This window comes from Pseudophryne corroboree, chromosome 4, assembly GCF_028390025.1.
Source record: "Pseudophryne corroboree isolate aPseCor3 chromosome 4, aPseCor3.hap2, whole genome shotgun sequence".
NCBI lineage: Eukaryota > Metazoa > Chordata > Amphibia > Anura > Myobatrachidae > Pseudophryne > Pseudophryne corroboree.
In genome coordinates, this window is record NC_086447.1 from 131,532,138 (window position 1) to 131,558,066 (window position 25,929).

Below are 25,929 nucleotides of genomic sequence, written 5' to 3' on the forward strand. Positions count from 1 at the left end.
GCTCACATTCCAAACCTATGCAGATGTTAAAACTGAATATAGGGGGTTATTCAGAGTTGTTAGCAAACCAAAAAAGTTAGCAATTGGGCAAAACCATGCTGCACTGCAAGTGGGGTAGATGTAATGTGCAAAGAGCTAGATTTGGGTGGGTTATTTTGTTTCTGTGTAGGGTAATCCTGGCTGCTTTATTTTTACAATGCAATTTAGATTTCAATAACGTCCTAGAGGATGCTGGGGTTCCATTTAGTACCATGGGGTATAGACTGGTCCACTAGGAGCCACTGGCACTTTAAGAGTTTAATAATGTGGGTTGGCCCCTCCCTCTATGCCCCTTCTACCAGACTCGGTCTAGAACCTGTGCCAGAGAAGATGGACATACTTCGAGAGAAGGAATTCACAGATAGTGGCGAGATTCACACCAGCTCACATATAACAAAAGGAAAGCCAAGCTAACCAACATGAAACGATTCAGCAATGGCTGAATCAACAACACTTAACCAAGTAACAATGCAGGAGCACGAAGCACTGGGCGGCCGGCCCAGCATCCTCTACGGACTACGAGAAAAGGATTTACCGGTAGGTATAGAAAATCCTACTTTCTCTAACATCCTAGAGCAGGGCTGGCCAAACCAGTTCTACCAACAGTACACATTTTCCAGACCACCTAGCTAGTGCACAGGTGTAGTCATTACTAATTAAGATGTGCTGCATTCATTCCTAACTGACAATTCTACAGGTCTCCAGGAGGCCTGGAAAACATGAACTGTTGGTAGATCTCGAGGACCGGTTTGGCCAAACCTGTCCTAGAGGATGCTGGGGTTCGATTTAGTACCATGGGGATGTACCAAAGCTCCCAGCACGGGAGGGAGAGTGCTGAGGTTCCTGCAGAACATATTGACCAAACTTTAGGTCCTGAGAGGCCAAAGTATCGAACTTGTAGAACTTAGCAAACGTGTTCAACCCTGACCAAGTAGCTGCTCTGCAAAGTTGAAGAGCAGAGACACCCCGGGCAGCCGCCCAGGAAGAACCCACTTTACGGGTAGAGTGGGCCTGAACAGATTTTGGAATCCGCAATCCTGCTGTAGAATAAGCATGCTGGATAGTAAGCCTGATCCAGCGAGAAATGGTCTGCTTAGAAGCAGGACACCCAATCTTGTTGGGATCATAAAGGGCAAATAGAGTGTCAGACTTCCTGTGACGAGCAGTTCGCTTCACATATATTTTCAAAGCCCGCACAGCATCCAAGGACTCTGAGGTAATCGAGGTGTCAGTAGCCACTGGCACCACAATAGGTTGGTTGATATGAAAAGCTGATACAACCTTTGGAAGAAATTGCTGACGCGTTCTGAGCTCAGCTCTATCCTCATGGAAAATCAAGTAGGGGCTCTTGTGCGACAATGCCCCCAGTTCCGCCACACGTCTTGCAGATGCCTAGGCCAACAGTGTTGCCGCCTTCCAAGTAAGAAACTTCACGTCCACCTCCTGTAAAGGTTCAAAGTTCAAACCAATCCGAATGCAGGAACTGCAGCACCACATTAAGATCCCAAGGTGCTGTAGGAGGCACAAAGGGGGGTTGGATGTGCAGAACTCCTTTCAAGAATGCCTGAACGTCAGGGAGAGCAGCCAATTGTTTTTGTAAGAAAATGGACAAGGCCGAAATCTGGACCTTTGTGGAGCCCAAGCGTAGGCCCACATCCACACTCTCTTTTAGAAAGCGGAGAAAACATCCTACTGTAGTTGAAACTCCACCGTTGGAAACTTCTTGGATTCACACCAAGACACATACTTCTTCCAAATCCAATGGTAATGCTTAGACGTTACTCCCTTCCTAGCTTGGATCAGAGTAGGAATGACTTTGTTTGGAATGCCCTTCCGAGCTAAGATCTGGCGTTCAACCTCCATGCCATCAAACCTAGCCGCGGTAAGTCTTGATAGGCGAATGGCCCCTGTTGTAGAAGGTCCTTGCAAAGAGGTGATGGCCCACCAAGAGTCAAGCTTCGGATCAGCAATGAAGGGCCAGCACAGGGTGTACTCTACTGTGCCCACCGAAAATGGCCAGATGATTTTGAGATGTAACAATTTGTAAATCTGATTTATAATAATGTTTTATTACAACGCATGACATTAGATAACTCTAAAATATAATAATGTTTTTCTGCAACACATACCAATGTATCACTGCACTGCATAACCATGTACTGTATAACTCTTAATATAATTATCTTTTACTGTGAAGCATAACAATGGATAACTTAAAATATTTTACAGTAGAGCATGAAAAAAAATCTAATAACATTGTATAGAGTGGCAGAGTGCTGCGGTCACAGGGTCCTACACAGCTGGAACAGGAAGTCTATAGCACAGCAGAGAAGGAGCTGCCCTGGAAGGAGTGTACTTACCAGGTACCTGTCGCTGGAGAAGACTACTCCAGTTAGTACCGCGGGTGTCTGATATGCTTTGATGGGCTTGTATCTGCAGAGATTCAAGCCCAGACAATTTCCTTGCAGCATTAGTCGTCTCTTGAGAGTCCGTTTTGGCTTAATGTGCATGGCGTAATCCGTAGCAGCCACAATGAGACATACATGGCTCACTGCTTAACCGTCAGCTCTGCTGCCGTGCTCTGGTTTGTAATATCCATTGCGAGTGGGAAAGTTAATACATTGGGGATAATTCCAAGTTGATTGCAGCAGGAAATTTTTTATCAGTTGGGCACAACCATGTGCACTGCAGGGGAGGCAGGTATAACATTTGCAGAGAGAGTTAGATTTGGGTGGGGTGAGTTCAATCTGCAATCTAAATTGCAGTGGAAAAATAAAGCAGCCAGTATTTACCCTGCACAGAAACAAAATAACCCACTCAAATCTAACTCTCTCTGCATATGTTATATCTGCCCCCCTGCAGTGCACATGGTTTTGCCCAACTGCTAAAAAAAATTCTGCTGCGATTAACTTGGAATTACCCCCATTGGCAGATACAGAGACGTCAAGGGGGCTATGCAGTAGTCTTTTCATGCCCGATCTCCTGTCTAAAGTAAAGTGGCTACATTCATCTAAACTAATGGTCGTGAAGCTAAAAGTGCTTCACGACCATTTGGGTGGCTGACTTTCCCCACATTTCTCTATCGTCCTAGTGGATGCTGGGGTTCCTGAAAGGACCATGGGGAATAGCGGCTCCGCAGGAGACAGGGCACAAAAAGTAAAGCTTTAGGATCAGGTGGTGTGCACTGGCTCCTCCCCCTCTGACCCTCCTCCAAGCCTCAGTTAGATTTTTGTGCCCGGCCGAGAAGGGTGCAATCTAGGTGGCTCTCCTAAAGAGCTGCTTAGAAAAGTTTAGCTTAGGTTTTTTATTTTACAGTGAGTCCTGCTGGCAACAGGATCACTGCAACGAGGGACTTAGGGGAGAAGAAGTGAACTCACCTGCGTGCAGGATGGATTGGCTTCTTTGGCTACTGGACATTAGCTCCAGAGGGACGATCACAGGTACAGCCTGGATGGTCACCGGAGCCTCGCCGCCGGCCCCCTTGCAGATGCTGAAACAAGAAGAAGGTCCAGAATCGGCGGCATGAAGACTCCTCAGTCTTCTTAAGGTAGCGCACAGCACTGCAGCTGTGCGCCATTTCCTCTCAGCACACTTCACACGGCAGTCACTGAGGGTGCAGGGCGCTGGGAGGGGGGCGCCCTGGGAGGCAATGAAAACCTATTTTTGGCTAAAAATACCTCACATATAGCCTCCGGGGGCTATATGGAGATATTTAACCCCTGCCAGAATCCGTTAAGAGCGGGAGACGAGGCCGCCGAAAAAGGGGCGGGGCCTATCTCCTCAGCACACAGCGCCATTTTCCCTCACAGAAAGGCTGGAGGGAAGGCTCCCAGGCTCTCCCCTGCACTGCACTACAGAAACAGGGTTAAAACAGAGAGGGGGGGCACTAATTTGGCGTTAGAAATATATAAAAAAGATGCTATAAGGGAAAACACTTATATAAGGTTGTCCCTATATAATTATAGCGTTTTTGGTGTGTGCTGGCAAACTCTCCCTCTGTCTCTCCAAAGGGCTAGTAGGTCCTGTCCTCTATCAGAGCATTCCCTGTGTGTGTGCTGTGTGTCGGTACGTGTGTGTCGACATGTATGAGGACGATGTTGGTGAGGAGGCGGAGCAATTGCCTGTAATGGTGATGTCACTCTCTAGGGAGTCGACACCGGAATGGATGGCTTATTTAGGGAATTACGTGATAATGTCAACACGCGCCAAGGTCGGTTGACGACATGAGACGGCCGACAAACAATTAGTACCGGTCCAGACGTCTCAAAAACACCGTCAGGGGTTTTAAAACGCCCGTTTACTTTAGTCGGTCGACACAGACACAGACAGGGACACTGAATCCAGTGTCGACGGTGAATAAACAAACGTATTCCTTATTAGGGCCACACGTTAAGGGCAATGAAGGAGGTGTTACATATTTCTGATACTACAAGTACCACAAAAGAGGGTATTATGTGGGATGTGAAAAAACTACCGTAGTTTTTCCTGAATCAGATAAATTAAATGAAGTGTGTGATGATGCGTGGGTTCCCCCCGATAGAAAATATGGGCGGTATACCCTTTCCCGCCAGAAGTTAGGGCGCGTTGGGAAACACCCCTTAGGGTGGATAAGGCGCTCACACGCTTATCAGAACAAGTGGCGGTACCGTCTATAGATAGGGCCGTCCTCAAGGAGCCAGCTGACAGGAGGCTGGAAAATATCATAAAAAGTATATACACACATACTGGTGTTATACTGCGACCAGCGATCGCCTCAGCCTGGATGTGCAGAGCTGGGGTGGCTTGGTCGGATTCCCTGACTAAAAATATTGATACCCTTGACAGGGACAGTATTTTATTGACTATAGAGCATTTAAGGATGCATTTCTATATATGCGAGATGCACAGAGGGATATTTGCACTCTGGCATCAAGAGTAAGTGCGATGTCCATATCTGCCAGAAGATGTTTATGGACACGACAGTGGTCAGGTGATGCAGATTCCAAACGGCACAAAGGTGTATTGCCGTATAAAGGAAGAGGAGTTATTTGGGGTCGGTCCATCGGACCTGGTGGCCACGGCAACTGCTGGAAAATCCACCGTTTTTACCCTAAGTCACATCTCTGCAGAAAAAGACACCGTCTTTTCAGCTTCAGTCCTTTCGTCCCTATAAGAGTCATATCTGCCCAGGGATAGAGGAAAGGGAAGAAGACTGCAGCAGGCAGCCCATTCCCAGGAACAGAAGCGTTCCACCGCTTCTGACAAGCTCTCAGCATGACGCTGAGACCGTACAGGACCCCTGGATCCTACAAGTAGTATCCCAGGGGTACAGATTGGAATGTCGAGACGTTTCCCCTGCGCAGGCTCCTGAAGTCTGCTTTACCAAGGTCTCCCTCCGACAAGGAGGCAGTATGGGAAACAATTCACGAGCTGTATTCCCAGCAGGTGATAATTAAATTACCCCTCCTACAACAAGAAAAGGGGTATTATTCCACACTATATTGTGGTACTAAAGCCAGAAGGCTAGGTGAGACCTATTCTAAATCTAAAAAAATTTGAACACTTACAAAGGTTCAAATCAAGATGGAGTCACTCAGAGCAGTGATAACGAACCGGGAAGAAGGGGACTATATGGTGTCCCGAGACATCAGGGATGCTTACCTCCATGTCCCAAATTTGCCCTTATCACTAAGGGTACCTCAGGTTCGTGGTACAGAACTGTCACTATCAGTTTCAGACGCTGCCGTTTGGATTGTCCACGGCACCCCGGGTCTTTACCAAGGTAATGGCCGAAATGATGGTTCTTCTTCGAAGAAAAGGCGTCTTAATTATCCCTTACTTGGACGATCTCCTGATAAGGGCAAAGTCCAGGGAACAGTTGGAGGTCGGAGTAGCACTATCTCGGATACTGTTACACACAGCAGGGGTGGATTCTAAATATTCCAAAATCGCAGCTGATCCCGACAACAAGTCTCCTGTGCTTAGGGATGATTCTGGACACAGTCCAGAAAAAGGTGTTTCTCCCGGAAGAGAAAGCCAGGGAGTTATCCGAGCTAGTCAGGAACCTCCTAAAATCAGTGCATCATTGCACAAGGGCCATGGTAAAAAAAAAAAAAAAAATGGTGACTTCCTTCGAAGCAATTCCAGTCGGCAGATTTCATGCAAGAACTTTTCAGTGGGATCTGCTGGACAAATGGTCCGGATCGCATCTTCAGATGCATCAGCGGATAACCCTATATCCAAGGACAAGGGTGTCTCTCCTGTGGTGGTTACAGAGTGCTCATCTTCTAGAGGGCCGCAGATTCGGCATTCAGTTTTGGATGTTGGTGACCACGGAGGCCAGCCCGAGAGGCTGGGGAGCAGTCACACAAGGAAAAAATTTCCAGGGAGTGTGATCAAGTCTGGAGATTTTTCTCCACATAAATATACTGGAGCTAAGGGCAATTTACAATGCTCTAAGCTTAGCAAGACCTCTGCTTCAAGGTCAGCCGGTATTGATCCAGTGGGATAAAACATCACGGCAGTCGCCCACGTAAATAGACAGGGCGGCACAAGAAGCAGGAGGGCAGTGGCAAAAACTGCAAGGACTTTTCGCTGGGCGGAAAATCATGTGATAGCACTGTCAGCAGTGTTTCATTCCGGGAATGGAAACTGGGAAGCAGACTTCCTCAGTAGGCACGACCTCCACCCGGCAGAGTGGGAACTTCATGGGGAAGTTTTCCACATGATTGTAAACCGTTGGGAATTACCAAAGGTGGACATGATGGCGTCCCGTCTGAACAAAAAACGGGACAGGTATTGCGCCAGGTTAAGAGACCCTCAGGCAATAGCTGTGGACGTTCTGGTAACACCGTGGGTGTACCAGTCGGTGTATGTGTTCCATCCTCTGCTTTTCATACCTAAGGTACTGAGAATTATAAGATGTAGAGGAGTAAGAACTATACTCATGGCTCCGGATTGGCCAAGAAGGACTTGGTACCCGGAACTTCAAGAGATGCTCACAGAGGACTTATGGCCTCTGCCGCTAAGAAGGGACTTGTTTCAGCAAGTACCATGTCTGTTCCAAGACTTACCGCGGCTGCGTTTGACGGCATGGCGGTGGAACGCCGGATCCTAAGGGAAAAGGCATTCAGGAAGAGGTCATTCCTACCCTGGTCAAAGCCAGAAAGGAGGTGACCGCACAACATTATCACCACATGTGGCGAAAATATGTTGCGTGGTGTGAGGCCAGGAAGGCCCCACGAAGAAATTTCAACTCGGTCGATTCCTGCATTTCCTGCAAACAGGAGTGTCTATGGGCCTCAAATTGGGGTCCATTAAGGTTCAAATTTCGGCCCTGTCGATTTTTCTTCCAGAAAGAATTGGCTTCAGTTCCTGAAGTCCAGAAGTTTGTCAAGGGAGTATTGCATATACAACCCCCTTTGTGCCTCCAGTGGCACTGTGGGATCTCAACGTAGTTCTGGGATTCCTCAAAACACATTGGTTTAAAACCAGTCAAATCTGTGGATTTGAAGCATCTCACATGAAAAGTGAACATGCTCTTGGACCTGGCCTGGACCAGGCGAGTGTCAAATTGGTGGTTTTTTTCTCAAAAAAGCCCATATCTGTTTGTCCATTCGGACAGGGCAGAGCTGCGGACTCGTCCCCAGTTCTCTCCCTAAGGTGGTGTCAGTGTTTCACCTGAACCAGCTTATTGTGGTGTCTTGCGCCTACTAGGGACTTGGAGGACTCCAAGTTGCTGGATGTGGTCAGGGCCCTGAAAATATAGGTTCCAGGACGGCTGGAGTCAGGAAAACTGACTTGCTGTTATCCTGTATGCACCCAACAAACTGGGTGCTCTTGCTTCTAAGCAGACTTTTGCTAGTTGGATGTGTAATACAATTCAGCTTGCACATTCTGTGGCAGGCCTGCCACAGCCAAAATATGTAAATGCCCATTCCACAAGGAAGGTGGGCTCATCTTGGGCGGCTGCCCGAGGGGTCTCGGCTTTACAACTTTGCCGAGCGGCTATTTAGTCAGGGGCAAACACGTTTGTAAAATCCTACAAATTTGATACCCTGGCTAAGGAGGACCTGGAGTTCTCTCATTCGGTGCTGCAGAGTCATCCGCACTCTCCCGCCCGTTTGGGAGCTTTGGTATAATCCCCATGGTCCTTTCAGGAACCCCAGCATCCACTAGGACGATAGAGAAAATAAGAATTTACTTACCGATAATTCTATTTCTCGGAGTCCGTAGTGGATGCTGGGCGCCCATCCCAAGTGCGGATTATCTGCATTACTTGTACATAGTTACAAAAATCGGGTTATTATTTGTTGTGAGCCATCTTTTCAGAGGCTCCGCTGTTATCATACTGTTAACTGGTGTCAAAGTCAGAAAAATATCCCCATACACACTGCCATATTTGCACCGCACACTGGTCCGCGCTGCGCATGCGTACGCTCTCCCGTGAAGGCGCATACCCGCAATAGCGTGCACCCGCGGGCGCACGGTATGCGTATTTACGGTAGAGTTTATGTAGTCGTAGCGTGCGACTCATTCGTTACATATTTTCACAATTAATGTAGTTTGTAGATCATGATCCCTTTGATAGTTTCTGAAAGTTTGGTTAATATAGAATGTCCCTGAGCTGAGGAATCCCTCTTTGTATCGTAGGAAGGGTCTAACAGGAGTCATGCAGTAGTGTTTGGTACCCATCGGAAGAGTATTTAAATAGCAATATTCCGGTGTTGGTTTGGAGCGTATTAATCGCTCGTGCGAATAGTTATGGACATAAGAAGTTTATGTCCATTTCTACTATTTACTCATACTCAGGTATGCGGCGGGAAACCTAGTTCCCCACCCACCTGAGCTGTTTGAAATCGTCACAGCCCACCTGTATGAATCAACCTATGACCTTTTGTTATGATGCAGGGCCGAATTCCGACGTCCAATGGACAATGGGATTGTAGGGACTGTAGGATTGCATTGTGTGTGGGGCATAAATAGGCAGGCCGACCACATCCAGCTCTCACTCTTCAACGGTTCTCATTGCTGAAAATCGGGTGCTGGATGTCCAGGCGCATGCGATCGTTTCCCCTTGTGCGTAAGTTTCTCTCCGTAATCATTGTCTTACTGTGAGCCAATTTCTCTCATCTCTCTCCATTTCTCTCTCTCTCTCTCCTTTCTCTTTTCTCTCACATCTCCCCTAGACTAGTATTGAATTGTATTAGATAGTATTGTATTTTGGTTAGGAAGTCTCTGTTATATTGTAGTGTATCATTTGTACTGTTATCCCCTTTTACAAGTATATTAGATATAATACAGTTAATAGGCTTTGGACCCTAAACCAGTATCTGTGTATTTTCTATAGTGTTAAGTGTTCACTTGAGCGTCGGTGACGCTCAAGCAGCTTTGTAGTTAGTCAGGTTACACAAGGTTGCACTTACACCCTGTACTCACATTAAGGTATTCTGTGTATTTCATTGGTATAAGGTTTAGACATAAAGGTATAGCGTTGTGAGCGTCTGCGCCGCTGGTGATCTCCTCGTGGTCTCGAGCGTCCGCTACGCCATAGCGAATCATTACTCTAGTCATAGCCCTTAACGTGCTGTCCTGTGATCGCTGGGCCGTGAGCGAACGTGACGCTTGAGCGTCTCGCCTACGGCGGAGCGATCATTACGCAACCAGCGTACCCGTACGGTACTTCTTAAGTAAACAGCGTACAGTGTTCTTAGACTTCATAAAGGGTTGTTTATACGACAAAGGAATTTAGCATTGTCAATTGGGGGACTCGTCCTGTCCTTCTCATATCTGCACTAGGTAGATCAGCAGACATTATCCCCCAGCAAAGGGTGGGAGGTTGTCTCGCAGTGCTGACGGGATAAGCGTCTGCTTCGCTTAGATAAAGAGTGCTGAAGGAATCCGGGAACCGGAAGTAAGAACAAAACGCTTGTGTCTTTTAAAACTGTATTTCTCTTCTGTCTTGCGTATACACGCACGCATACATATATATCTGCATTTCTTTTTCAAATTTCGTATATCACTATTCCTGTTTGCCAATTTTTATAGTTGATAAAAAGTGCTAAAAGAGATTTGCTGTTATTTCATAGTAGAGGTAATAGTTAAAGTATAGACCAACACACGGCTTGTCTGGGAGATAAGGCAGTCAGTGTGGTGTGCGGTAGATGATCAGGGATCATCTACATTGATAAAAATAGAAATTGTGTTACGGTGGATCTTTGTTTTGCGTACACGTGTCCCTAACAAAAGACTTGCGTACGCAATCCAAAGGCAGACGCACGCAGCGTACGTTACGCAACGTAGCGTCCGGTTACGCCCACGTAGCTCAAGTCACGAAAAGTTGAATTAGCGCAAAGCGATAATTAGCGCAAAGGCGATAAGTAACGCACAGCGGTAAATAACGCGACGCGGTAAATAACGCAAATCTATTTTTGGAAAAATCTGAAATTTAGTCTAACAGATCCTGCTCCAAATTGGTAACACTGCTGGGCTGAAAAAAAAAAAAAAAAAATTTCTGCGCAGAAATAGATATAGAAACAAAGTGTACATGTGTTGAGTGAGTGTGTTTTTATCACATAAGTTTATATAACTTAGAGGTTGAACCAAAAGGAAAGTCGGGTACTCGTCAAGGGACACACGTGTAAGTGACATATACGGTGGCTAGGGAGGCATCCCTGGTTAAATAATATTTGAGCATTAGAGTATAGCGGACCATAAGGTAACAGACCAGGAGGTCATAAGGTAACAGACCAGGAGGTCATAAGGTAACAGACCAGGAGGTCATTAACAGACGGTAACAGACCAGGAGGTCATAAGGTAACAGGTAAAATAGACAAAGAGGTCCGCTATAAAGGTACAAGAGGCACAACGCCTGGGGTGTTGGTGCAGAACCCATATAGGCCATAAGCTCATGCTGAAGGAATCGCGGCCGGAAACATCGATTCCATTAATCTCTCAGTACATAACAGGTAGTGCTTATGTACTGAACGATTGGACCGCACGTAATTGTGTGCAGTAGTTAGTAATCTGACCTAATACCATTAGAGTAAAGTGGTCACAAACGCTATTTGTACATTCTGACGTGATTTGTGTAATTTTTTATTTTTAAAGGGAAGTTCGCTGGTCACTCAGGAACTATCTAACAACCCCACCTTTACTGGAAAGAGTAAGTGTCCTGCGGGTAACCCTCATATGTTCCAGTAAACACAGGTTCACAGGGGCCCTGAGTTGGGTACAGCAGCTCTGGTTACAGTGATTGCAGTACTGGCCAACGTGGGCGAGAAGTGAGTGGGGTACTTGGTAAACCGCCACCGCCAGCCTGCCCAGGACATCTTGGTTTGTTTGTAAGGGTTCGCTGAAAACCTTGATAAAGATCAAAGGAGTAGTAAGCAACACCTGCAGATTATGGGGGCCAGTTGTTCAGGTAGGGGGCGATCAACCTCGGTTCGGGTTGATTTAGGGAACCGGCCAGTCGGGTCGGCACGATATGTGATGTGTAAGAAATATGGAAATCACGCTGAAGTTTTATGTGATGAATGGGAGAGAATGACTGTACATGATGGGGAGAAGTTCCCAAGAATAGGTAGCTTCAGTCCAAAAGTGTTACAAAATTTAAGGAGGAGGATATGTCTCATTGAACCAACAAAGAGACGAAGTAAACATTATGATTATTTGCAGTTATGGCAACAGGAAGGTGAATTACAAAGAGATTCAATTGACTTTTCTGACTCTTATCTTGAGGGGAGAGATATGGCAGCAGGGAGGATTGTGGTTGCGGAGAAAAGCACAAGGTGGAACAATAAAAAACGCTCTTAGCAACTGTAATATAGATTATAAGAATAAGTGTAATAAATGTAACAATGATTATTGTAATACTGTTGAATGTACAACTATTAACCTATGCAAGTTGCACCCCATGTCAAACTTCCCTCAGGAATACAAACAAGAAAGTGAGCCCAGAACGATGTCAGCACCTCTTCCAGCAACCATCACAAAAGCCATCCAGGTGGACGCGACCAAATTGGTAAAGGCAATAATCAAACCCCCTAACGAAGGGTCAGGTGAGGTCGTGTCCACAGGTACGTACAATGTTTTATATCACGCACAAACAAATGTACCCCATATTATAAGACCAACACAAGATGATGTAACTGAGTTCGATCTGGCCAGGGTGATCTCAGTCCCCAATGGGAAGACTGACGATCAGGGAATCATTCCCGTCAAGGACAGTGCAATGCACTGTCTCTGGTCCCGGACCGAATTGAGATCAATTATGTCTGAATTTCCTGATCCTAGGAAAAATCTAGCCAAATGTCAAAGGTTTATTAAAGAACTAGGAAACGCCACAGGACCCACCAACCAAGAGTGGCGGACAGTGCTGAGGGCATGTTTGCCCTCCAGTGTTGACCCTGCAAAATTCATTGCTGATTGTAAACTAGACACGGAGGTACCTTGTATGGAGGAACACAATCAGGAATGTATTAGGCAGATTAACCGACAGTTAGGAATATATTTCCCAGCCGCTGTCAAGTGGAATGACATTTTCTCCATAAGGCAAAACGAAAGGGAAAATGTTTCTAATTATTTCAATCGAGCACTGCAAATAATGGCTAGAAACACTGGGATCGCAGACATCAAGACAAATGCACAACATAAAGGAATAGCGGTTAAGGTATTAATGAATGGTTTAAAGGATGAATTAAAAACAAAGGTACAGACCACCAACCCAAACTGGAGAGATATCTCGGTGACCGCACTAAGAGAGGCCGTCATTAATCATGATCAGAATATCACCAGATACAGAGAGTCACTAAGAGATAAGTTAATGGCAGCAAATATACAGGCCCTAACCACAAGACCACCCCAACAAAAGCCCCACACCCCTGCGAGAAATCCAGATATGGAAGTCTGTTACAATTGTCATAAAAAGGGACACTTTGCAAGAGATTGTAGATCAAGAGAAAGACAACACCATAATCATGAAATCCAAGGAATCAGGGAAGAACAGGGGAAACGGTTGATGATGATGAGCATCCGAGCGTTAGAGGAGGCATCAAATCAGCCAAGACCCCAGTTCACTGACACTTGGAGAAAGCCAAGGATCTGTTACCATTGTAGAAGAGAAGGGCATTATGCCAACAAGTGTAAAAACCCACATAAAGTTAGACCCCCTAGACCAAGAAATGAGCAAAATTACAACACACACCATTATAATCAGGGATCATATAGGAAGAATTTTGGGCCACACCCATAATATATAGTCAGGAAAGGTGATCATTAGGACTGATGGTAAGCCTGAGGTAACAGTTAACAAAGTGGGAGGTCATTCACTGAAGACACAGGAATGACCAGGTGAAAAGTTGTAAATGTATTTGTGAAAAATGTTTTTTTTTTCTCTCTCTCTCTATCCCCATCTCTGACGAGTAGTGGTAAGAATTCACACATTGCATATCCACTTGGTCCTTGCAGAAGTCTACCAAACCCCAGCATGACCTCCGCCACAATGTATTTCTGGCCAGATACAGACAGTGGAGTAATGCAGGTGCTGGTGGGGAGGGACTGCTCAAGGAGACCATTAGACACATAGATATGACAGCCTAATAAGTCTGACAATGTTTTTCTAATGCTAACAATGTTTTCTTAATGTTGACAATGTTTAAAAATGCTTTGTTTCTCTTTTCTTATTGATGGTTATTGTCGAGTTATGTAATGTATATATGCACATGAATTGTTCTCTATCTCTTTTGTTTTTTTTTGTTGTCTCTCTCTTCCCACTCATGTTTCCATGGTTTAAAGATGCTATGTCACCCCTCAGTTGGACCAATGGTAATGCCAGATTTTTGCTCCTTACAGAAAGATCGTCGGTTGGGAAGGAATATTGCATCACCAGAATGTTCGTTTGGAAGACTGAGAGACAGCACCTTTGAGAGGACAGCAGAACAAGAAGAACAACAAGACGAGAGAACTTATTATCGTAACAAGTTCTCTCCCCCTCAAACTGATTTCTTATACCCCCTTTACAAATTTCTTCTTTTCTCCTCCTGTAAGATGGACTTGCCCCAAGAGACTGTGATATGGATTTTCCTGTTGACCATGATGTTGACCAGAGCAGTCTGTTTCGGTGAGAGTACCAGCGAGGTCGAGAAAGGATCCAGAAAGGTCCTGATGACTGAGACGGAGGTGTAAATTTCCAATAGCAACCCAATCACCAAGCAAAGGCGAGTACCGGGCACGTTCTAACAACCATGTTATTTGTAAACAATTGTGAAGGATTGTTAGTTCAAAAAGAAAATTGTATCTGTAGGCTCTGTGACAATCTGGTAGAGGATGGATGCATAAAGAAATGCCAATCCAGTTTTAATATCCATATGGACCGGCATCCATTGAGTGACTATCACTCCTTAGTGGGTAATGTGTTAAACCAAACAGATTGTTGGGTATGCTCTCAAGTACCTCAGGGTCATAGCAAATCAGGGCTAGTACCATTTCCTTTAACGTTAGGGGAGGTACTTGAGCTAAGTGGTGGGAGACCGGTGGACCGGAGGTTTAACATCTCCAGCCCTCCTAGTTTGAAGCTCCACCAATACCATGTGGATAGGTCCCTCTTATGTTTTAATATCTCCAATCCCCGTAAGCCGGGAAATTGGGAAGTGTCATGGAGCAACCTTACCATGACCTTCTCACACAGAGCAGATAGAATGCCTACAGATACAGAGCTCGTACGCCACATAGCCAGTAGAGGAAAATCTTTTCGGTATCGATATACCTTAGGAAATAGGATTACTAGAGTTGGAGAGGTATCACCAGGATACTGTGCACATATCGTACAAACTGATACGTGCATTAAGCAGATGGAAGAATTAGGGTCAGGAGATTTCACCTGGAAGGTTTGTAACATGGTCATGTCCTTCTCCGTCCCTTATGTTCTCCCCGATGATGCATATTTCATATGCGGGAGAAAGGCGTACAAATGGCTTGCCCCAAACTCTGAAGGATTGTGTTATATTGGAAAAGTATTGCCTGAAGTGATGACTGTTACACATGACAAAATGAAGGACATACACCGTGGTGCCCAAGCTCCTTATACTCACACTCATTACGAGCACCGAGTTAAAAGACAACTGTCAGAAAGGTTAGAGCATCCGGCCTCCGATCTTATCCATGAATCCACCGGGATTCAGGTTCTGGTAGCGTTAGATTTCACTCGTACCGCTCGAGGAGTGATGAATTATAGATACATTTCCGCACTCGCCAATTTGTTAGATAATATCACTGAAATGTATGATGACACGTTTAGATACACTGGAAGAGAACTTCAAGCTTACAAAACAGAACTAGTTCAGCATAGGATGGTTCTTAATTATCTTACAGCAGTAACAGGCGGATATTGTGTTACATTGGCAACACAGTATGGCATAAAGTGTTGCACGTATATCACAAATAGCACCGAGGATCCGGTAGAGGTCATAGACCAAAAGATGGACGATATTCTCCAATTGAAGTGGGAATTTCGTCGGAAACACAATCTCACCCTTGCTGCTGTAGGTAATGAGCTGACTGGTTGGGTGTCATGGTTGAACCCGCGAAATTGGTTCTCCGGTTTAGGAGACTGGGCTCAAGGAGTCATAATGGATGTTGGAAAGTTTCTACTATGTATCTTAGGTGTTGTTATATTTATTGGATTGATATTTAGATGCGGGCAGGCTTTAATGAGGTGCAAACAAAGTACAAGAGTGATGAGTTTGAGGAGTGAGGAAACTGTAATTAACCTGGATTTGATTTATGACCCAATGATAGAAACCATGATGTGATGAAAATGCGATTATACGGTCCGTTTCTTTCACCTGTTTTTCTGCTTTTCTCCAAGATACGAAGACCCCCTTGGACGAGGAAGTTGACGAGACGCTATACAGACAACAGACAAGCACCAAAGATGAAGTTTTGACAACCTATGATATGGACACTTGATGAACTTTGCCATGGATCCCCAGTTTCCCTAGTATTTTTAAACTCACGCTAGCCCAACATTTTTTGTAAATCCGATGGCTCTGACAAAGCTATTTGCTCATGCCCAAGGAGCAATACAGCGCAAAGAAGACGACTCTCAACAGATACCGAACACAACTTCAACGACAGATGTACATTTCCCTGACATAGAATATCATTGCATTTTCCATAAGTGTTCTTCACCTTCATCTCTACAACCCTCAGGTAATAACACACATAGTATAGGGAATACAGGCACAGATATCAGCAATCACATATCCCCCCATTCATGTATCATCAACTAAAATGTGCTCCCCATTTTGTTCAAAATCCGAAAAGAGCTCGGTAAAGTTTGACAGCCCATCCACAGACCTGTACCACAGGATAAGAAGGAATTCAAATGTATACTTCGCAATACCTCGAAGCTTGATTTACCACACGTACGGCACGATGATACATGACCCTCCAAACATGGACTCATACACACATGCTTCTGCTTTCTCACTAGGTCATACCCTCTTCACACCTACTCCTCTCTCCTCCCTCACCCAACCATGGAAATGAATTAACCACTGACATATATTTTTCTCCTTTTGAAATGTTTTCAGGAAGTGGCAGTTATTATTGACTGCCAAAGGGTGGACTGTCAAAGTCAGAAAAATATCCCCATACACACTGCCATATTTGCACCGCACACTGGTCCGCGCTGCGCATGCGTACGCTCTCCCGTGAAGGCGCATACCCGCAATAGCGTGCACCCGCGGGCGCACGGTATGCGTATTTACGGTAGAGTTTATGTAGTCGTAGCGTGCGACTCATTCGTTACATATTTTCACAATTAATGTAGTTTGTAGATCATGATCCCTTTGATAGTTTCTGAAAGTTTGGTTAATATAGAATGTCCCTGAGCTGAGGAATCCCTCTTTGTATCGTAGGAAGGGTCTAACAGGAGTCATGCAGTAGTGTTTGGTACCCATCGGAAGAGTATTTAAATAGCAATATTCCGGTGTTGGTTTGGAGCGTATTAATCGCTCGTGCGAATAGTTATGGACATAAGAAGTTTATGTCCATTTCTACTATTTACTCATACTCAGGTATGCGGCGGGAAACCTAGTTCCCCACCCACCTGAGCTGTTTGAAATCGTCACAGCCCACCTGTATGAATCAACCTATGACCTTTTGTTATGATGCAGGGCCGAATTCCGACGTCCAATGGACAATGGGATTGTAGGGACTGTAGGATTGCATTGTGTGTGGGGCATAAATAGGCAGGCCGACCACATCCAGCTCTCACTCTTCAACGGTTCTCATTGCTGAAAATCGGGTGCTGGATGTCCAGGCGCATGCGATCGTTTCCCCTTGTGCGTAAGTTTCTCTCCGTAATCATTGTCTTACTGTGAGCCAATTTCTCTCATCTCTCTCCATTTCTCTCTCTCTCTCTCCTTTCTCTTTTCTCTCACATCTCCCCTAGACTAGTATTGAATTGTATTAGATAGTATTGTATTTTGGTTAGGAAGTCTCTGTTATATTGTAGTGTATCATTTGTACTGTTATCCCCTTTTACAAGTATATTAGATATAATACAGTTAATAGGCTTTGGACCCTAAACCAGTATCTGTGTATTTTCTATAGTGTTAAGTGTTCACTTGAGCGTCGGTGACGCTCAAGCAGCTTTGTAGTTAGTCAGGTTACACAAGGTTGCACTTACACCCTGTACTCACATTAAGGTATTCTGTGTATTTCATTGGTATAAGGTTTAGACATAAAGGTATAGCGTTGTGAGCGTCTGCGCCGCTGGTGATCTCCTCGTGGTCTCGAGCGTCCGCTACGCCATAGCGAATCATTACTCTAGTCATAGCCCTTAACGTGCTGTCCTGTGATCGCTGGGCCGTGAGCGAACGTGACGCTTGAGCGTCTCGCCTACGGCGGAGCGATCATTACGCAACCAGCGTACCCGTACGGTACTTCTTAAGTAAACAGCGTACAGTGTTCTTAGACTTCATAAAGGGTTGTTTATACGACAAAGGAATTTAGCATTGTCAATTGGGGGACTCGTCCTGTCCTTCTCATATCTGCACTAGGTAGATCAGCAGACATTATCCCCCAGCAAAGGGTGGGAGGTTGTCTCGCAGTGCTGACGGGATAAGCGTCTGCTTCGCTTAGATAAAGAGTGCTGAAGGAATCCGGGAACCGGAAGTAAGAACAAAACGCTTGTGTCTTTTAAAACTGTATTTCTCTTCTGTCTTGCGTATACACGCACGCATACATATATATCTGCATTTCTTTTTCAAATTTCGTATATCACTATTCCTGTTTGCCAATTTTTATAGTTGATAAAAAGTGCTAAAAGAGATTTGCTGTTATTTCATAGTAGAGGTAATAGTTAAAGTATAGACCAACACACGGCTTGTCTGGGAGATAAGGCAGTCAGTGTGGTGTGCGGTAGATGATCAGGGATCATCTACATTGATAAAAATAGAAATTGTGTTACGGTGGATCTTTGTTTTGCGTACACGTGTCCCTAACAAAAGACTTGCGTACGCAATCCAAAGGCAGACGCACGCAGCGTACGTTACGCAACGTAGCGTCCGGTTACGCCCACGTAGCTCAAGTCACGAAAAGTTGAATTAGCGCAAAGCGATAATTAGCGCAAAGGCGATAAGTAACGCACAGCGGTAAATAACGCGACGCGGTAAATAACGCAAATCTATTTTTGGAAAAATCTGAAATTTAGTCTAACAGATCCTGCTCCAAATTGGTAACACTGCTGGGCTGAAAAAAAAAAAAAAAAAATTTCTGCGCAGAAATAGATATAGAAACAAAGTGTACATGTGTTGAGTGAGTGTGTTTTTATCACATAAGTTTATATAACTTAGAGGTTGAACCAAAAGGAAAGTCGGGTACTCGTCAAGGGACACACGTGTAAGTGACATATACGGTGGCTAGGGAGGCATCCCTGGTTAAATAATATTTGAGCATTAGAGTATAGCGGACCATAAGGTAACAGACCAGGAGGTCATAAGGTAACAGACCAGGAGGTCATAAGGTAACAGACCAGGAGGTCATTAACAGACGGTAACAGACCAGGAGGTCATAAGGTAACAGGTAAAATAGACAAAGAGGTCCGCTATAAAGGTACAAGAGGCACAACGCCTGGGGTGTTGGTGCAGAACCCATATAGGCCATAAGCTCATGCTGAAGGAATCGCGGCCGGAAACATCGATTCCATTAATCTCTCAGTACATAACAGGTAGTGCTTATGTACTGAACGATTGGACCGCACGTAATTGTGTGCAGTAGTTAGTAATCTGACCTAATACCATTAGAGTAAAGTGGTCACAAACGCTATTTGTACATTCTGACGTGATTTGTGTAATTTTTTATTTTTAAAGGGAAGTTCGCTGGTCACTCAGGAACTATCTAACAACCCCACCTTTACTGGAAAGAGTAAGTGTCCTGCGGGTAACCCTCATATGTTCCAGTAAACACAGGTTCACAGGGGCCCTGAGTTGGGTACAGCAGCTCTGGTTACAGTGATTGCAGTACTGGCCAACGTGGGCGAGAAGTGAGTGGGGTACTTGGTAAACCGCCACCGCCAGCCTGCCCAGGACATCTTGGTTTGTTTGTAAGGGTTCGCTGAAAACCTTGATAAAGATCAAAGGAGTAGTAAGCAACACCTGCAGATTATGGGGGCCAGTTGTTCAGGTAGGGGGCGATCAACCTCGGTTCGGGTTGATTTAGGGAACCGGCCAGTCGGGTCGGCACGATATGTGATGTGTAAGAAATATGGAAATCACGCTGAAGTTTTATGTGATGAATGGGAGAGAATGACTGTACATGATGGGGAGAAGTTCCCAAGAATAGGTAGCTTCAGTCCAAAAGTGTTACAAAATTTAAGGAGGAGGATATGTCTCATTGAACCAACAAAGAGACGAAGTAAACATTATGATTATTTGCAGTTATGGCAACAGGAAGGTGAATTACAAAGAGATTCAATTGACTTTTCTGACTCTTATCTTGAGGGGAGAGATATGGCAGCAGGGAGGATTGTGGTTGCGGAGAAAAGCACAAGGTGGAACAATAAAAAACGCTCTTAGCAACTGTAATATAGATTATAAGAATAAGTGTAATAAATGTAACAATGATTATTGTAATACTGTTGAATGTACAACTATTAACCTATGCAAGTTGCACCCCATGTCAAACTTCCCTCAGGAATACAAACAAGAAAGTGAGCCCAGAACGATGTCAGCACCTCTTCCAGCAACCATCACAAAAGCCATCCAGGTGGACGCGACCAAATTGGTAAAGGCAATAATCAAACCCCCTAACGAAGGGTCAGGTGAGGTCGTGTCCACAGGTACGTACAATGTTTTATATCACGCACAAACAAATGTACCCCATATTATAAGACCAACACAAGATGATGTAACTGAGTTCGATCTGGCCAGGGTGATCTCAGTCCCCAATGGGAAGACTGACGATCAGGGAATCATTCCCGTCAAGGACAGTGCAATGCACTGTCTCTGGTCCCGGACCGAATTGAGATCAATTATGTCTGAATTTCCTGATCCTAGGAAAAATCTAGCCAAATGTCAAAGGTTTATTAAAGAACTAGGAAACGCCACAGGACCCACCAACCAAGAGTGGCGGACAGTGCTGAGGGCATGTTTGCCCTCCAGTGTTGACCCTGCAAAATTCATTGCTGATTGTAAACTAGACACGGAGGTACCTTGTATGGAGGAACACAATCAGGAATGTATTAGGCAGATTAACCGACAGTTAGGAATATATTTCCCAGCCGCTGTCAAGTGGAATGACATTTTCTCCATAAGGCAAAACGAAAGGGAAAATGTTTCTAATTATTTCAATCGAGCACTGCAAATAATGGCTAGAAACACTGGGATCGCAGACATCAAGACAAATGCACAACATAAAGGAATAGCGGTTAAGGTATTAATGAATGGTTTAAAGGATGAATTAAAAACAAAGGTACAGACCACCAACCCAAACTGGAGAGATATCTCGGTGACCGCACTAAGAGAGGCCGTCATTAATCATGATCAGAATATCACCAGATACAGAGAGTCACTAAGAGATAAGTTAATGGCAGCAAATATACAGGCCCTAACCACAAGACCACCCCAACAAAAGCCCCACACCCCTGCGAGAAATCCAGATATGGAAGTCTGTTACAATTGTCATAAAAAGGGACACTTTGCAAGAGATTGTAGATCAAGAGAAAGACAACACCATAATCATGAAATCCAAGGAATCAGGGAAGAACAGGGGAAACGGTTGATGATGATGAGCATCCGAGCGTTAGAGGAGGCATCAAATCAGCCAAGACCCCAGTTCACTGACACTTGGAGAAAGCCAAGGATCTGTTACCATTGTAGAAGAGAAGGGCATTATGCCAACAAGTGTAAAAACCCACATAAAGTTAGACCCCCTAGACCAAGAAATGAGCAAAATTACAACACACACCATTATAATCAGGGATCATATAGGAAGAATTTTGGGCCACACCCATAATATATAGTCAGGAAAGGTGATCATTAGGACTGATGGTAAGCCTGAGGTAACAGTTAACAAAGTGGGAGGTCATTCACTGAAGACACAGGAATGACCAGGTGAAAAGTTGTAAATGTATTTGTGAAAAATGTTTTTTTTTTCTCTCTCTCTCTATCCCCATCTCTGACGAGTAGTGGTAAGAATTCACACATTGCATATCCACTTGGTCCTTGCAGAAGTCTACCAAACCCCAGCATGACCTCCGCCACAATGTATTTCTGGCCAGATACAGACAGTGGAGTAATGCAGGTGCTGGTGGGGAGGGACTGCTCAAGGAGACCATTAGACACATAGATATGACAGCCTAATAAGTCTGACAATGTTTTTCTAATGCTAACAATGTTTTCTTAATGTTGACAATGTTTAAAAATGCTTTGTTTCTCTTTTCTTATTGATGGTTATTGTCGAGTTATGTAATGTATATATGCACATGAATTGTTCTCTATCTCTTTTGTTTTTTTTTGTTGTCTCTCTCTTCCCACTCATGTTTCCATGGTTTAAAGATGCTATGTCACCCCTCAGTTGGACCAATGGTAATGCCAGATTTTTGCTCCTTACAGAAAGATCGTCGGTTGGGAAGGAATATTGCATCACCAGAATGTTCGTTTGGAAGACTGAGAGACAGCACCTTTGAGAGGACAGCAGAACAAGAAGAACAACAAGACGAGAGAACTTATTATCGTAACAAGTTCTCTCCCCCTCAAACTGATTTCTTATACCCCCTTTACAAATTTCTTCTTTTCTCCTCCTGTAAGATGGACTTGCCCCAAGAGACTGTGATATGGATTTTCCTGTTGACCATGATGTTGACCAGAGCAGTCTGTTTCGGTGAGAGTACCAGCGAGGTCGAGAAAGGATCCAGAAAGGTCCTGATGACTGAGACGGAGGTGTAAATTTCCAATAGCAACCCAATCACCAAGCAAAGGCGAGTACCGGGCACGTTCTAACAACCATGTTATTTGTAAACAATTGTGAAGGATTGTTAGTTCAAAAAGAAAATTGTATCTGTAGGCTCTGTGACAATCTGGTAGAGGATGGATGCATAAAGAAATGCCAATCCAGTTTTAATATCCATATGGACCGGCATCCATTGAGTGACTATCACTCCTTAGTGGGTAATGTGTTAAACCAAACAGATTGTTGGGTATGCTCTCAAGTACCTCAGGGTCATAGCAAATCAGGGCTAGTACCATTTCCTTTAACGTTAGGGGAGGTACTTGAGCTAAGTGGTGGGAGACCGGTGGACCGGAGGTTTAACATCTCCAGCCCTCCTAGTTTGAAGCTCCACCAATACCATGTGGATAGGTCCCTCTTATGTTTTAATATCTCCAATCCCCGTAAGCCGGGAAATTGGGAAGTGTCATGGAGCAACCTTACCATGACCTTCTCACACAGAGCAGATAGAATGCCTACAGATACAGAGCTCGTACGCCACATAGCCAGTAGAGGAAAATCTTTTCGGTATCGATATACCTTAGGAAATAGGATTACTAGAGTTGGAGAGGTATCACCAGGATACTGTGCACATATCGTACAAACTGATACGTGCATTAAGCAGATGGAAGAATTAGGGTCAGGAGATTTCACCTGGAAGGTTTGTAACATGGTCATGTCCTTCTCCGTCCCTTATGTTCTCCCCGATGATGCATATTTCATATGCGGGAGAAAGGCGTACAAATGGCTTGCCCCAAACTCTGAAGGATTGTGTTATATTGGAAAAGTATTGCCTGAAGTGATGACTGTTACACATGACAAAATGAAGGACATACACCGTGGTGCCCAAGCTCCTTATACTCACACTCATTACGAGCACCGAGTTAAAAGACAACTGTCAGAAAGGTTAGAGCATCCGGCCTCCGATCTTATCCATGAATCCACCGGGATTCAGGTTCTGGTAGCGTTAGATTTCACTCGTACCGCTCGAGGAGTGATGAATTATAGATACATTTCCGCACTCGCCAATTTGTTAGATAATATCACTGAAATGTATGATGACACGTTTAGATACACTGGAAGAGAACTTCAAGCTTACAAAACAGAACTAGTTCAGCATAGGATGGTTCTTAATTATCTTACAGCAGTAACAGGCGGATATTGTGTTACATTGGCAACACAGTATGGCATAAAGTGTTGCACGTATATCACAAATAGCACCGAGGATCCGGTAGAGGTCATAGACCAAAAGATGGACGATATTCTCCAATTGAAGTGGGAATTTCGTCGGAAACACAATCTCACCCTTGCTGCTGTAGGTAATGAGCTGACTGGTTGGGTGTCATGGTTGAACCCGCGAAATTGGTTCTCCGGTTTAGGAGACTGGGCTCAAGGAGTCATAATGGATGTTGGAAAGTTTCTACTATGTATCTTAGGTGTTGTTATATTTATTGGATTGATATTTAGATGCGGGCAGGCTTTAATGAGGTGCAAACAAAGTACAAGAGTGATGAGTTTGAGGAGTGAGGAAACTGTAATTAACCTGGATTTGATTTATGACCCAATGATAGAAACCATGATGTGATGAAAATGCGATTATACGGTCCGTTTCTTTCACCTGTTTTTCTGCTTTTCTCCAAGATACGAAGACCCCCTTGGACGAGGAAGTTGACGAGACGCTATACAGACAACAGACAAGCACCAAAGATGAAGTTTTGACAACCTATGATATGGACACTTGATGAACTTTGCCATGGATCCCCAGTTTCCCTAGTATTTTTAAACTCACGCTAGCCCAACATTTTTTGTAAATCCGATGGCTCTGACAAAGCTATTTGCTCATGCCCAAGGAGCAATACAGCGCAAAGAAGACGACTCTCAACAGATACCGAACACAACTTCAACGACAGATGTACATTTCCCTGACATAGAATATCATTGCATTTTCCATAAGTGTTCTTCACCTTCATCTCTACAACCCTCAGGTAATAACACACATAGTATAGGGAATACAGGCACAGATATCAGCAATCACATATCCCCCCATTCATGTATCATCAACTAAAATGTGCTCCCCATTTTGTTCAAAATCCGAAAAGAGCTCGGTAAAGTTTGACAGCCCATCCACAGACCTGTACCACAGGATAAGAAGGAATTCAAATGTATACTTCGCAATACCTCGAAGCTTGATTTACCACACGTACGGCACGATGATACATGACCCTCCAAACATGGACTCATACACACATGCTTCTGCTTTCTCACTAGGTCATACCCTCTTCACACCTACTCCTCTCTCCTCCCTCACCCAACCATGGAAATGAATTAACCACTGACATATATTTTTCTCCTTTTGAAATGTTTTCAGGAAGTGGCAGTTATTATTGACTGCCAAAGGGTGGACTGTCAAAGTCAGAAAAATATCCCCATACACACTGCCATATTTGCACCGCACACTGGTCCGCGCTGCGCATGCGTACGCTCTCCCGTGAAGGCGCATACCCGCAATAGCGTGCACCCGCGGGCGCACGGTATGCGTATTTACGGTAGAGTTTATGTAGTCGTAGCGTGCGACTCATTCGTTACATATTTTCACAATTAATGTAGTTTGTAGATCATGATCCCTTTGATAGTTTCTGAAAGTTTGGTTAATATAGAATGTCCCTGAGCTGAGGAATCCCTCTTTGTATCGTAGGAAGGGTCTAACAGGAGTCATGCAGTAGTGTTTGGTACCCATCGGAAGAGTATTTAAATAGCAATATTCCGGTGTTGGTTTGGAGCGTATTAATCGCTCGTGCGAATAGTTATGGACATAAGAAGTTTATGTCCATTTCTACTATTTACTCATACTCAGGTATGCGGCGGGAAACCTAGTTCCCCACCCACCTGAGCTGTTTGAAATCGTCACAGCCCACCTGTATGAATCAACCTATGACCTTTTGTTATGATGCAGGGCCGAATTCCGACGTCCAATGGACAATGGGATTGTAGGGACTGTAGGATTGCATTGTGTGTGGGGCATAAATAGGCAGGCCGACCACATCCAGCTCTCACTCTTCAACGGTTCTCATTGCTGAAAATCGGGTGCTGGATGTCCAGGCGCATGCGATCGTTTCCCCTTGTGCGTAAGTTTCTCTCCGTAATCATTGTCTTACTGTGAGCCAATTTCTCTCATCTCTCTCCATTTCTCTCTCTCTCTCTCCTTTCTCTTTTCTCTCACATCTCCCCTAGACTAGTATTGAATTGTATTAGATAGTATTGTATTTTGGTTAGGAAGTCTCTGTTATATTGTAGTGTATCATTTGTACTGTTATCCCCTTTTACAAGTATATTAGATATAATACAGTTAATAGGCTTTGGACCCTAAACCAGTATCTGTGTATTTTCTATAGTGTTAAGTGTTCACTTGAGCGTCGGTGA